This window comes from Cyprinus carpio, chromosome A10 (genome assembly GCF_018340385.1).
Source record: "Cyprinus carpio isolate SPL01 chromosome A10, ASM1834038v1, whole genome shotgun sequence".
Lineage (NCBI taxonomy): Eukaryota > Metazoa > Chordata > Actinopteri > Cypriniformes > Cyprinidae > Cyprinus > Cyprinus carpio.
Genome location: NC_056581.1, coordinates 14,181,009 through 14,194,699, shown reverse-complemented (window position 1 = coordinate 14,194,699; position 13,691 = coordinate 14,181,009). Strand labels below are relative to the sequence as shown.

The window sequence follows — 13,691 nt, the reverse complement described above, 5'->3', positions numbered from 1 at the left end:
TAACATAGCTTGAGTGTCTCCACTACCTGGCACGCAACAGCCTGTCTGCACTTACACCCCTAAAACCCGTAACACAGTTCAGTTGGTTGCAGCGTTTAGTATAGGACCTCTATTGTCAGTAATTTGACACAGTGTTGAAGTTACATCTTGGTTACTATTGTAAACTCTGTTAGAGGAAATTTTGGCTAGCACTTTTATAATGGATTATGAATTTCATTTTCCACACCGGCTAAATACCCCTCTGACTCAGCCTGCTACAGTAGCCATGCCCAATAGCCAGGCAGGCCACCCTATAATTTATTTTAACTGAATGTAATGATAGGATGAACATTTTGTGGTCTTAAGACTTCCTCAGAAGATATATATACAGTATATATATATATATATATATATATATATATATATTTTAAATATAATTTAGAACACTTTTATTGTTGATTGCTATCAGGATGTGAACAGTCTTTAAATTAGTGTAACAAAAAATGTTTATGAAAAAACACTGCCCATCCTAGCTTTATGGGTCTGAGGTATAAACTCATTCAGCTGTGAAAAGGGGGTTATGAGGGGCGAAAACTCATCATAGACCATACAATTAACAAAAACAAAAGTTGTTTCAAGTCACATACACACTGTTTTTATGGGACCCATTAAATAATAATAATAATAACTCTAGCATTTTAAATCTTGTCCAGAGTCTTTATGCACATACGTTCTGCAACAAGAACTACCCTAACAAATTGACAAAACATCTAGATTTTTTTTAACTCACATGAAAAAGATATAAGATAAACTAATGAAATAACACAATTAATATGGAATCTTGATGTTGTAAATAAAAGACTGACTTAATCTGCATTTTTTCTGTTATGCATTTATATGACTGTTTTAACTTCTGTTTGCACTTCTTAACATATAATATCAAACATTAATTATTCTTAACATTATGAAGATATATGAACAAAACAACACACGGTAAAAAAATAGGTTTATTCCCAAGACAGAAACGTGATTTGTCTTTTATAAAGTCTTTTCACAGACACCATGAACTCCTCTGTCATGAATGTGTAGATTATAGGGTTAAGCATTGGAGGAAGCACAGTGGTCAGAGAAAGATTAAAAATCCTTGTGTTAGCATTTATAAATGAAGAAAGAGCATATGTAAAGGTGATGGGTACATAAAATATAGCCACTAATATTAAATGAGCAGAACATGTCTTTGTGGCTCTTTGACGGTCTTGTGGGGCTGTGATTCTGAACAATGTTACAGCTATGCATGTATATGAAAAGATAATAAAAATACTGGGAACCCAAGGATGATCGCTGGGAACAAACTGGCTATCACAGAACTTGGGAAATTACTTGTTACAAGCAGAACGATATATAGGCCCATGATCACAGTAGAAACTGTTAACAGTGACGATAACTTTGCAGAAAGAAAGTCTGCTCATAAAAATTGCTCCGATCATTGTTAGCAACAGTGCTAGTGTCCATGAAGCTCCAATTATAACAAGCATTGACCTGTGGGTCACAATCATATGATCCCTCAGTGGTAATGAAATAGCAACTAATCTGTCATACGAAAGAACAGTGGAGAGTTTAGTGACTGCTCTGTAAAAAATAACATATTGGAGAACATATTGGACATGCACAATCCATATGGTATCAACTGATTCCCAAACATAAATGTATCCAGTAGCTGAGGGATCACAGCAGTACTCTCACAAATGTCTGTCAGTGAAAATTAAAGACAGAGACATATTTAGGAGTGTGAAGATTTCGGTCCATAATGATAACAAACATGAGGCAGGAGTTTCCAAGCAAAGAGATAAAATAGACAAAAAACAGAAAAATGTAATAGTATCTCATGTGAGGTATACCAGACAAACCATGATGTAGAAGTAAGATGGAATAGAAATATTCCCTGTTTTCAGTGAAATCAAGATTCATGTTTAGTTCATTCACTAATCCTCCATTCATCCTGTCTAGGCAGAAAATAAGTGAATTTATTTATTGTGGTAAGAAACCAATTTCACAAGACAAGAAAGATATGTTGACATAGAGACAGAAAATGTTCTAATGAGTTTCATATAAAGCAATTATAATACATTTAAGTAATCATTAAGTTATTGTGCATCTTTAAATACTTTTACTCACAGAAAAGTGAAGAGTGGATCTGATGTATACAGCAGACAGCACTGTAAAAAGACTTTCCCCTGACCTGTTTACATATTGAACTATATATCCCACAGTTGAGCGATTACTACAAACCCCAGGCCTCACTGGACTTGTCAGATGACCAATCACGGAACAGACCTGGCACTGGTACTAATCCAAAGAGAGGAGAAAACTGAAGCCTATTTTGTTGCTTCATAACGACTAAGGCTAAATCTTCTTAAAAAAAAAAAAAATTTCCTTTACAGCTGTTTTTTTTTTTTTTTTTTTAAATAGTAGAGTTTTGAAACACTGCTAATATTAGCACTTGTAGAGTTCCCTTGATCTCTGTGTGTCTAACATCCTAAAAGCTTCTTTTGGCAATCAGAGCCATCAGAAGAAATTACAGTGTAACTGGTTTATTTTGTGACCCCCTCTTTGTATTATTTTATTTTTCCTAGAGATTTTACAATTCATTATTGTTTTAGCTAAATCATGAATGCAAAGCTAATAATCATTCACTTCATTATCAGATGGCTCTTGTAAATGAACAGTCATGTGAACAGACAAATGCAACAATAGTGAGGATGGAGACCACGGCCAAGTGAAAGAACATGCAAAATAAACCCCTACCTATCTTAAAAAATCATCAAAAAAACATGCCTTGGCCAGGTGTTCCAGTGTTTTTCCAGGAACATGGATCGTAGCTCTTAAGAATATGCTCTACAAGAAAAGTTACAAACATTTGTTTTAGGCCTACATTACATTACTATGTGTTTCCCAAAAACATCAGTTGGCAAATTAAGGTGTATAATTTTTTTGTATATTGTTAAAAACTTGGTATGCACCTGACAATGAACGGCTTTCTTGAATATTCAATGTAATATATGTATTTAGGTAATTAAATAGATATATATTTATTACTATTTTGTGTAGAGCTATTACTCTTAGACAGTCTTTGTTTTTATTGTTTTATATTCACAAATTTATTTCACACATCAGAGTAGGCCACTATTTATTTATTTACTTATCAATTCATTTTCATCTATACTATGCATTTTTTTTAAATTATTTGCAATTACTGATTAAAAGTAAATAAGTAAATCAATTTAATAACTATGACTATAGTAAAACAAAAGTAAACTGTAATTCTCTCTGGTTTTGGTCCTTTTTGATGGGTGGCCCACAGTGCCCCTTTTATTACTTCCCTATAGAGGTCAGATGGAAAGGAGCACGGATACATTTTAAGTAAGGAACAAAAGAATTACACACTAACACTATTACACACTATTATTTTAATAACAATGAAAATTGTTTTTTTTATTATTATTATTTAATTCATTACAGTAGTTTGTTAGTGTTAGCATTTGTTGTGGGTTTATGGGGTCATGGTACCTGTTGTCTGGCTTTCACAGAACTTGTAATGATAAATCATATTTAGAAATGCAGAACATTGAAGCATATAACTAATAAAACAATCCAAATGACAACAGTGTCTGTCTAACAATGTTTTTAAAATTTGGAAAAAGTGTTCATTTTGGAGATGGGAATATGATTCTCCCTTTTAAGAAGCCTTTTCAAAGAGACCATAAACCTCCTCTGTCTTTAATGTGTAGATTATTGGGTTAAGCATCGGAGGAAGTGCAGAGGTCAAAGAGAGATTAATGATCCTTGTGTTAGTGTTTATAATTGAAGAAAGAGCATATGTAAAAGTGATGGGCACATAAAATATAGCCACTAATATTAAATGAGCAGTACATGTCTTTGTGGCTCTTTGACGGTCTTGTGGGGTTGTGATTCTGAACAATGTCACAGCTATGCATGTATATGAAAAGATAATAAAAAATACTGGAAAGCCAAGAATTAGGATCGGGTACAAATTGGCTATCACAGAGCTTGGGAAATTATTGCTACAGGCAGAACGATATATAGGCCCATGATCACAGTAGACTACTATTTATGATGACAATCACTCTCTTCCAGAAAGAAAGTCTGCTGATGAAAATTGTAGCAGCGATTAACATAAGCAGTGCCACTGCCCACGTGACTCCAATTATAAAAAAGCATTGATCTGTGAGTCACAATCATATGATACCTCAGTGGCAAACAAAATAGCCACTAATCTGTCAAAAAGACAAAAACAGCAAGAGTTAAGGACTGTGTTGAAATAGACACAAAGACAGAGAACATATTACTCAAGCACAGTCCATACGGCATCAGCTGATTCCCAAACAAAAATGTATCCAGTAGCTGAGGGATCACAGCAGTACTCTCACAAATGTCTGTCAGTGATAAATTAAAGACAGCAATGTATTTAGGAGTGTGAGATTCTCGGTCTAAAATAATAAACATACATGAGGCAGGGAGTTTCCAACCAAAGAAATAATGTAGACAAAAAAACAAGAATATGTAATAGTATCTTATGTGAGGTATACCAGAAAAAATACACCACTGATGTAGAAATAAGATGGGCATGGAAATATTCCTGTTTTCAGTGAAATCAAGATTCATGGCGAGTTCAACTCACTGATCCTGTGTTCATCCTCTCTGGGTAGAAAAGCAGTATGTTATTAAACATGGTTTTCATTATAAAAACAAATATTCCAACAATTGACTCTCAGATAGATATTAAGACTACATTAAAATCTCAAATAATTAAGCAATTATATATATATACACACACATTTCAAGCTCTAAAAGCACAATTATAGTTTAAACATGCACCTTAAAAAAACTTCCATTGTCCTATTAAACAAAAATTTTGTAATATGCAAGATTTTGTATAATAAATGCTGCAAATTCAGTAGCTAAGGTTTACTCACAGAAAGAAAGATACAACTATAGAAAGTTTTGCTCTAGCTAGTACAGAAACTGCACTGTAATAAGACTTCCCCTGACTTGAACTACAACATATATCCTTCAGATATGAATGCCAGGCCTCTCCAGACTTCAGTTGACCAATCATAGCACAGATCTAGCATGATCAGGTATACATCAGAATCAGATACACTGACTAATCCACAAGGATGTGCAAAACTGCAGTTGTGAATGGAGCCCTTAACCTACAAAAAGTAGGCATCTGTTGTTTTTAGTGGTGAGGGATCACATTTAAAATGGGGTAAACATTTTATGACACAATAACAGTATGGGGGGGGGGTTTCTCCGCCATTGTGCTAGAAATGCTGAATCTTAGAATGTGCAGAGACAAGCAGAGTCATACAAATGGTGAACAGTCCCAGTGTTCATACTGGTGATATATCCAGTAATAACCAACAGTAAACCCACAACGCTATATATCACAGCTGCTCCAGGCCAACAGTTATAGACATTAGTTATGGTGTAGCTTATAGCTATAAGTTAGCGTTTGTTGTTGCATATCTAAATAAACTTTGTATATCTTTACAGAAATTGTTTAAATAATGTTTTCCATGCTTGATAAATGAACCATAAACAATTATTGCACGTGCATCTGTAGAACAGCCCATACGGCATTAAAAGTTTATACAGACTGTAATCAATGAAGGTCACAGTTATAAAAACTTAGCACATTAAAGAGATCTTGCTACTGACTCTGAAAAACACCAAAAGAATGGTACCTAGGGTTCCTCAACATGTTGAATTGGATCAACATGGTGCCCTTCGTGGCAGACATGTTTGCTTGTTCTCTCTTCAATGCCATGTTTTTGTGTCTTTTTATGTATCTTGTTTCTATTCTACAGTGCAGAAATGTTATGCACTGATAACTTATGATAAGCAAACACTGCTAGGCATTGCTCAGTTGACTCTACATATACCGTTTTTAAACCCCCGGACCTGTACTGCATTGTTCACCCCAAAAGCAATCACTGCCATCCACAAGAAGGCCTCCCCACACCGCGCACAGGTGAAGAAGCTGATTTGAGGACACCTCCGAGAAAAGCAAGAGAGGGGGTTTGCTAAATTAAAAGCTTGCTAACATGTGATCACTGGAGAACTAACTTGATGAACTGAGTGGCAGGATTACAACACAATGAGAAATCAGAGACTTCTGTGTTCTAATTTTTTACAGAGACTTGGCTATTACCATTATTAAAATAGGGAAAAAGAGATTTATTTTGAAGATATAAATATGATTCTTTGTTTAAAAAGTTTCACAGACACCATGAACTCCTCTGTCAGGAATGTGTAGATTATTGGGTTAAACAATGGAGGAGGAGCAGAGGTCAGAGGGCTCAAAAATCCTTGTGTCAGTGTTAATAAAGGGCCAAAATGCATATGTAAAAGTGATGGGTGAATAACATAGCAACTATTTTGAAATGAGCAGTACATGTCTTTGATGGTTTTGTGGGGTTGTGATTTTGATTAATGTCATGTCACAAGACTAGGAAGTCAACTGCTAGAGCTTTTAGCTGCGTTCACATCATGTCATAATTACTGTAATTCCGAGATGACAACACGTCTTTCTATTCTTATTTGGAATTATATGTTTCTTTGTTAACACTATCAACAGCAAAGTGTTCACATGAGTGCAGAACTTGTAATTACAACTTGTAAGCTAGAAATGTTTGGAGAGACACAACTTGAACCACATAATTGCTGTACCACCTGACCGCTGCCAGTTTTATTTAGGCGCTACTTAGGCAGTACCGGTGGAGTTAATGAGAATGCGCGACACCTACGCCACTTACCGGTCTCGAGTCCCATGGAGGAGCTCCGGAAGGATAAAGGGAGGAGCGACGAATGTGTAAGACGAGAGAGGACCAGGCCTGGGTTTTATTTTGTGGCTTGGTTTTATGTTTGTGCGATGCAGTCGTCTGCGAGGGGCTGTCGCACTGTTTTATATTTGTTTTGGAATTAAAGTTGCATTTAAATGTTCGCCAGTTCCCCCCCCACCTGCTTCTTCCCGTGCCTATGAAGGTTTTTATATCGTTACACGGTAATTACGACATGATAACCCAGGATTGTGTTTACCCAGGGTTTTGACCCAGGCAGGGATAACTATTTCAAGTTTGAAAAGCCTACATTTTGCTGTTTACTGTCTGTCACTGTAAGTAGAGATGCCACTGACAATTTGCGATTAAAGAAAATGAGGTTGGGACCCCTACTGCACCCATTCCACACCAAACACACAAGCCAACCTAGTTATCCAAAATCTTTGTCTGCAATTTAATAATACTGACCTATTACTTTTGCTATTGCTTTTGACCACTAGGTATCAGTATTTAGTCAGAGACCTACCCATAACTGCAGGAATATATTTTATCTGGGGGTGGGGCTTGATGTTGTTGGGCGGGGCTGCGGTGGGGGATTTTAAACAAAATCCTAATATTAAACAGCCCAAATACTTATAGATGAATATACAAATTAATGAAGACAGCGTAATATAAGAATTAATATATATTTTTGCTTTTCTGATTTTAGCTCAATAATTTTTTCTTTAATATTTGTATTATTTTAAGGGGATTTTACTAAATATTAACCTCTAAATGATGCACCATTTATCTTCTGCAATATATATAGCTGTATAGCCCTATATATAAATACATAAAAACGGTTTGCTGCAGAGTGAGAACTTGACATAAAGCATACTTGTATCAGGTTATTCACTGATACATTTTCAGATATTATTAAAGACTACATTTAGTAAAAGTTGAAATTTAAATGTTGATTTGAAGTGTCAGTTATTATTCAATCTGGACAGGGAAAGCATTTTGTTAGGCTACTCATACTAGCTACAGCGTGATCAGTCACACGAAAGTCATCAGAATAAATATTGGCTCATTGTGACCAAGGCAATATTTTAAAACATAGAATTGAGTGTTTACATACTGTACCATGAACAGAGACGTTCATGGTCCGATGGATCTCACTCAGTAGGCTTGTTCGAGACGCATCGCGGTACTTTGAAATCGTACGCCGATCGGTCATCTCATCACACACACAGACTCTAGGCTGCGTGGGATGGAACAGAACCATACAGGGCCTTAGCGGCACCCCTCACTGTAAGGAACTGTTTTTCTAACTGAAGCATTTCTAGCTAATGATTTTACTTCAAAAAGTATTATTAATACATGTATTTTTGGCTTTAATATTTGTATTGTGTGGTTGTACATATGTATGCAGAATGTTACATCTTTAATGACAAGAAAACTTTTCTTAGTGAAAAGAAAACTAATTCATAGTCAAATTTTAATGATATCTTAATTTTACCATCAATATATCAATGTTTGCATTTTCTTACGATATGTTCAGATGTGCAGTTTACCAATAACATTATTATGCAATGCAACAGCACTAGGAATGCCCACAAACGACTTTAAGTATGGCAGCTTAATAAATCTTGGGATGCTACAGGAAAGATGCATATGTGTAAATAATTTCCTTGTTTAAAACTTTGTTTCAACCCCAAATGAATCAGCATTTTTGAATGAAATGGCTGAATGAATGGCCTACTAACTCACTTGCTGACATCTATGGCATAACAATGTTATCCTGCACTGAAGTCACAAAAAAATACCCACCAACACACAGACCATTCCTCAATAACAGGTAAGCCAATATTAGTTATATAAAATATTATTAATTAAACAATAATATTCAATGAACAATATACAAGCATAAGAAGTTTCCTCAGTGAGAAACAGACAAGCACTCAATGCAATATTTAAGTTAATTAAAAAATAAAAATTTATGAAACTAAGTACTTTTTGATTGAATCAGTAACAAATAACAGATAAGGCTGCCTGTTAGATATATCCCAAATTAATTATGTCTTATGCAATGCTTGAAGTGGAAAAAAAAGAAGTGCCGGCACTTGTCTCATGATTAACCACTATGCAGAGTCATCAGAGCAAATTTTCAAATAGGTGCTATAAATAAACTGCAGATTTGAGGTTTAAACAACTACATTCTCACCTGGAAAAAAAAACAAACAAACAAAAAATAAACATGAAATTACATTCTGTGACACAACAACAGTAGCATTTAAAAAATTATAGTTTTTTTTTCCTCCACCATGACCACACACTAGGAGAAATGCTGGATGACTAGAACACACAGATACAATCAAATTAACAAAAAACTAAATATCAATGTTATTAAATTGGGAAAAAGAGGTCTATTATCAATGTTATTAAATTGGGAAAAAGAGGTCTATTTATGAGATGGGAATATAATTCGGTCGTTTAAGAAGTCTTTTCACAGACACCATGAACTCATCTGTCATGAATGTTGTAGATTATAGGGTTAAGCATTGGAGGAAGCGCAGTGGTCAAAGAAGATAATGATCCTTGTGTTAGTGTTAATAAAGGCCAAAACGCATATGTAAGGGTGATGGGTACATAAAATATAGCCACTAATATTAAATGAGCAGAACATGTCTTTGTGGCTCTTTGACGGTCTTGTGGGGTTGTGATTTTTGAACAATGTTACAGCTATGCATGTATATGAAAAGATTATAAAAAATACTGGAAACCCAAGGATGACTGCTGGGAACAAATTGGCTATCACAGAACTTGGGAAATTATTGTTACAGGCAGAACGATATATAGGCCCATGATCACAGTAAAAACTGTTAACAGTGACAATAAAATTTGCAGAAAGTAAGTCTGCTCATGAAATTAACTCCAATGATTGTTAGTAACAGTACTAGTGTCCAGGAAGCACCAATTATAACAAGCATTGATCTGTGGGTCACAATCATATGATACCTCAGTGGTAATGAAATAGCAATTAATCTGTCAAAAGACAAAATAGTGAGAGTTAGTGACTGCATTGCGAGAAATAACAAAACAGAGAACATATTGGACATGCACAATGCCATACGGGATCAGCTGATTCCCAAACAAAAAACGTGTCAGTAGTTGAGGGATTGCAGCTGTACTCTCACTAATGTGAGTCAAAGATAAATTAAAAGACAGCCTAAATACTTAGGAGTGTGAAGATTTCGATCCATAATGATAACAAACATGAGGCAAGAATTTCCAAGCACAGTAATAATGTAGACAAAAAACAGAAATATATAATAGTATCTCATGTGAGGAATACCAGAAAAACCACTGATGTAGAAATAAAGAGGGGATGGAAATATTCCTATTTTCAGTGAAATCAAGATTCATGACCATTTCACTCACTGATTCCGTATTCATGCTGTCTGGGAAGAAAAGCACAAATTGAGTTATATTAAACATAGCAACAACTACTACATTATAGTTAAGATTTTCAATTGGATCCTAACCAAAAAGCCCAAACCTAAAAGCATATTCGATTTCTAAAAACCTATTTTATCATGCATGCAATGGTATAAAAAAACTGAATCTCACATTGTTAAATTAAACTCAATTTTTATATATAATACACAAGATTTCAAGAGAATGCTACAACGCAATTAATGTACAGTATGATATACCCATAGAATCGTGAAGATCGCTCAATGGGGCCCTGGAAAGCTCAGTGCTTATACAAGCACAGTACCGCCCTGTAAAAAGACCCCTGACCTGTTACATACTGAACTATATTTGCAACTGATTTATGATAGAATGCCAGGCCTCTCTGGAATTGTCAACTGACCAATCATGATGATATGATTAGCTGCCTACATCACATTCATCAGCTATCTATAGAGAGGAGAAACTGTTGTACTGCTGCTGTCATGATGGGCCTATCTTCTAAATATTTTAGATGAAAAAGCAATCTTAGTATCTGCAGTTTCCCTCTAACCTTTTTTTAAAACAAAAAAATAAATAAATAAATTGGAAACAGAGAGGTAATTTGCTATCTACAACCTGGACACTGTGAAGGATGGCCTTCGCCATCAAAGAGTATTGAAATTATATGTTATTTTACACATAAGTCAGGTTTCCTACCTTTTTAGTTATATTGCAGTAAATTATATACTGTGTTCTGTGGCTATGTCAAATTGTGGACATTTATATTACCAATGACAGTCATCAGCTGTTTATTCATAATAAGTTGTGTCTGTTGTGTTATTTTAAGTTTCTGCAAGTAAGATGATTTCTTTAGCTAAAGAAAAGCCTGCCCTTGAATGTGTGTGTTGAGGATGTGTAGTAATCAACAAGTATTGCATCACCTAATTATGAAGTGTCTGTTCCAAAGGATAATGAAGAAACATGTTAATTACCCTGTTAATAGCACTGTTTGCGCTCAGGTAAATCTGTGGAGGAGGTTTCCTATAGAGCCAGAGAGATTTCAGTCTGGTGTCTTGAAGCTCATTAGTGTAAAAAAACAAGGGAAAAAAAACAAGTGAAGTGTGACTTTCAATGTATCACCACAAGAAAACAGATACAGAGGGGGCAGAGGTCACATAGAACTTAACATTAAAAAAAGAAAGAAAAAATATATATTCTTGGTCATTGTCCAGAGGTCATTTATAATTTCAAATGGCAAATTACACATTGAAAAATGTAGAGAGCTTTATAATCACTGGATTTGATCACCTGCAGAATCAAAAGCTTCTTGGGTTCCTCATCTTAATAACCTACATGCTCATACTGCTTGGGAATGGCATTAATCTGTGTATCATCTCAACTAACAGACATTTACACAAACCAGTGTACATATTAATCTGTAATCTAGCTGTTGTTGACATAATGTTCTCTTCTACCTGCAGCACAACCATGATCTCAGTGCTGCTGGCTGAGATTAAAGCCATATCATATTACTCTTGTATCTCAAGAATGTAACTTTCTATCATCTTGGTGATTTCACAGAGTGCATGGCTTTTGGTTTTTTGACAGACCGACTTATTGCAATCAGGCTTCCATTGAGATACCACAGCATTGTAACAATTCACAAACATTTCTGTTCATTTTTTGCAACCTGCTTGTGGATTTTGCTGTTGTATGGTTTTGTGATATCTATAGTATACAGTGTCCCATACTGCAGCCTGTTATCAAATATGTGTTTTGTGAATATCCTACCATGATTAGAACTGCTTGTGTTAATCCTTAACCCCATTTTTTCATAACTGCAATGATAAGTCTGTGGCAATCATGTGGGCAGTTTCCCTTTATTTTGTACACATATGCTGTTCTGGCGTATAGTGTGACTAAACTCTCCCAACAACTCGAGCAGAAAGCAAATAATTAGCACTTGTTTGAGTCACCTCATTGTCCTGTTTTCAGTTTTTACAGTACCAAAGCTGGTCTCTATTTTACTAACTTGAATAGGAGTTGAGCTAAATTTAACAGAGCGAAATGCACTTTTGATTGTAGCCTCTCTGATTTCTCCCTTAATAACCCCACTGTTTATTGTACCAGAACTAAAGAGATCAGAACACGGCTAGCAGATGTATTTTTTTGTAAACGAGATTGCACGACATCAAAGTTAGTTTCAGTAGATTTATTGTCTTAATTCTGATTTTGCGGGATTATGTTGCTTGTTTTCAAGCTCTTGTTTTTGTGATGCTCCTGCTCATGTCAGAAACTATAAGCCCATAGCATAGGACATGCTTATGTTGAATTGATTGTTTTCCAATAAAGATATGTAATATGGAAATATGGAAATGAAACAGGAAAAATATTTGGAGCTATGCTTTTTTTTAAAAATGACAGAATATTAGCAGAGATTTGAAACATTAAACAGACTTTCTATGTATTAAAAAATAGCCTACCTGTTAAACAAACTCTTTCTACATGTATTGTGTATTTCATCTTGTGTATGTGAAGCATAAAAATTATTCATCATAATGAACAAAAACTTAGGTCTGTTGTCCCTCATTTACCGTTTACTATGCGATGGCTTGGTGGTTTTGCTGGCATTAGGCAAAAAAAACTTTATCTAATCATTTAAAGCCGGGTTCAATAGGTGACTATAACAGATGTATGATGTTAATTCTTAGATTGTAATGTTATTGCTGCATGTGTTTTAAAGTGATGCTCTTGCTCATGTTAGAGACAAGGGCAAAGCAGGACATTTGCCTTTAAAACAAAGAATACTTTTGTTTTTTTTTCAATCTCAGTATTAGAAGAAGCTTTTATGCAATGTTAAACAGAAAATATTTGTAGAATCATTTTGGAATTCTTCTGCGGTGTATGACTAATATAAAAAAAAAAATCACCATAAAATAACATATGTTGTCCCTCAATCCCAGCAATTAGTGATTCTATTAAAAACATTTGTGTAATGGGATCTTCAACACTACAGGGAACTTTATTAGCTCAGCTATTAAATGAACATTAAGAAGGCCCTTGTGTATATTACTAAGTTGGCCTATACATTATGGTTCACAGTGAAGTCTCTGTGATGAGTAATCTCAATCACTGGTTTTGGGTTCAATTATTACAAATTGGTTAACATTTATCAATTATTTAACATGGCTCATTCTTTTAGAGGGGTTAAGGTGATGTAATACACTAAAGACAAGTGTTTTTTTTACATGGAGAGTAGGAGACATGAGCAATATAGCCCCTTTAACCTTGTGTGAAAACTACCCCTATCTCCGCAATCATGTCTAGAATAATAGGTTACTGTGCATTAGCCTATTGTTTTGGATAGATTTTTTCTAATATATGTGTGTTTTTGTTAAAGCCACAAACTGTACT

The 13,691-nt window shown here is 34.8% G+C and overlaps 4 pseudogenes; 1 reads left to right on the top strand and 3 right to left on the bottom strand.

The window, feature by feature from the left end:
• Positions 1-986: 986 nt before the first annotated feature.
• LOC109087776 lies at positions 987-1,947 on the bottom strand (annotated as a pseudogene).
• Positions 1,948-3,663: 1,716 nt separating this feature from the next.
• On the bottom strand, positions 3,664-5,803 carry LOC122146353 (annotated as a pseudogene).
• A 437-nt stretch (positions 5,804-6,240) lies between these two features.
• LOC122146473 lies at positions 6,241-10,247 on the bottom strand (annotated as a pseudogene).
• A 1,281-nt stretch (positions 10,248-11,528) lies between these two features.
• On the top strand, positions 11,529-12,579 carry LOC109087757 (annotated as a pseudogene).
• The last annotated feature ends 1,112 nt before the right edge of the window (positions 12,580-13,691 follow it).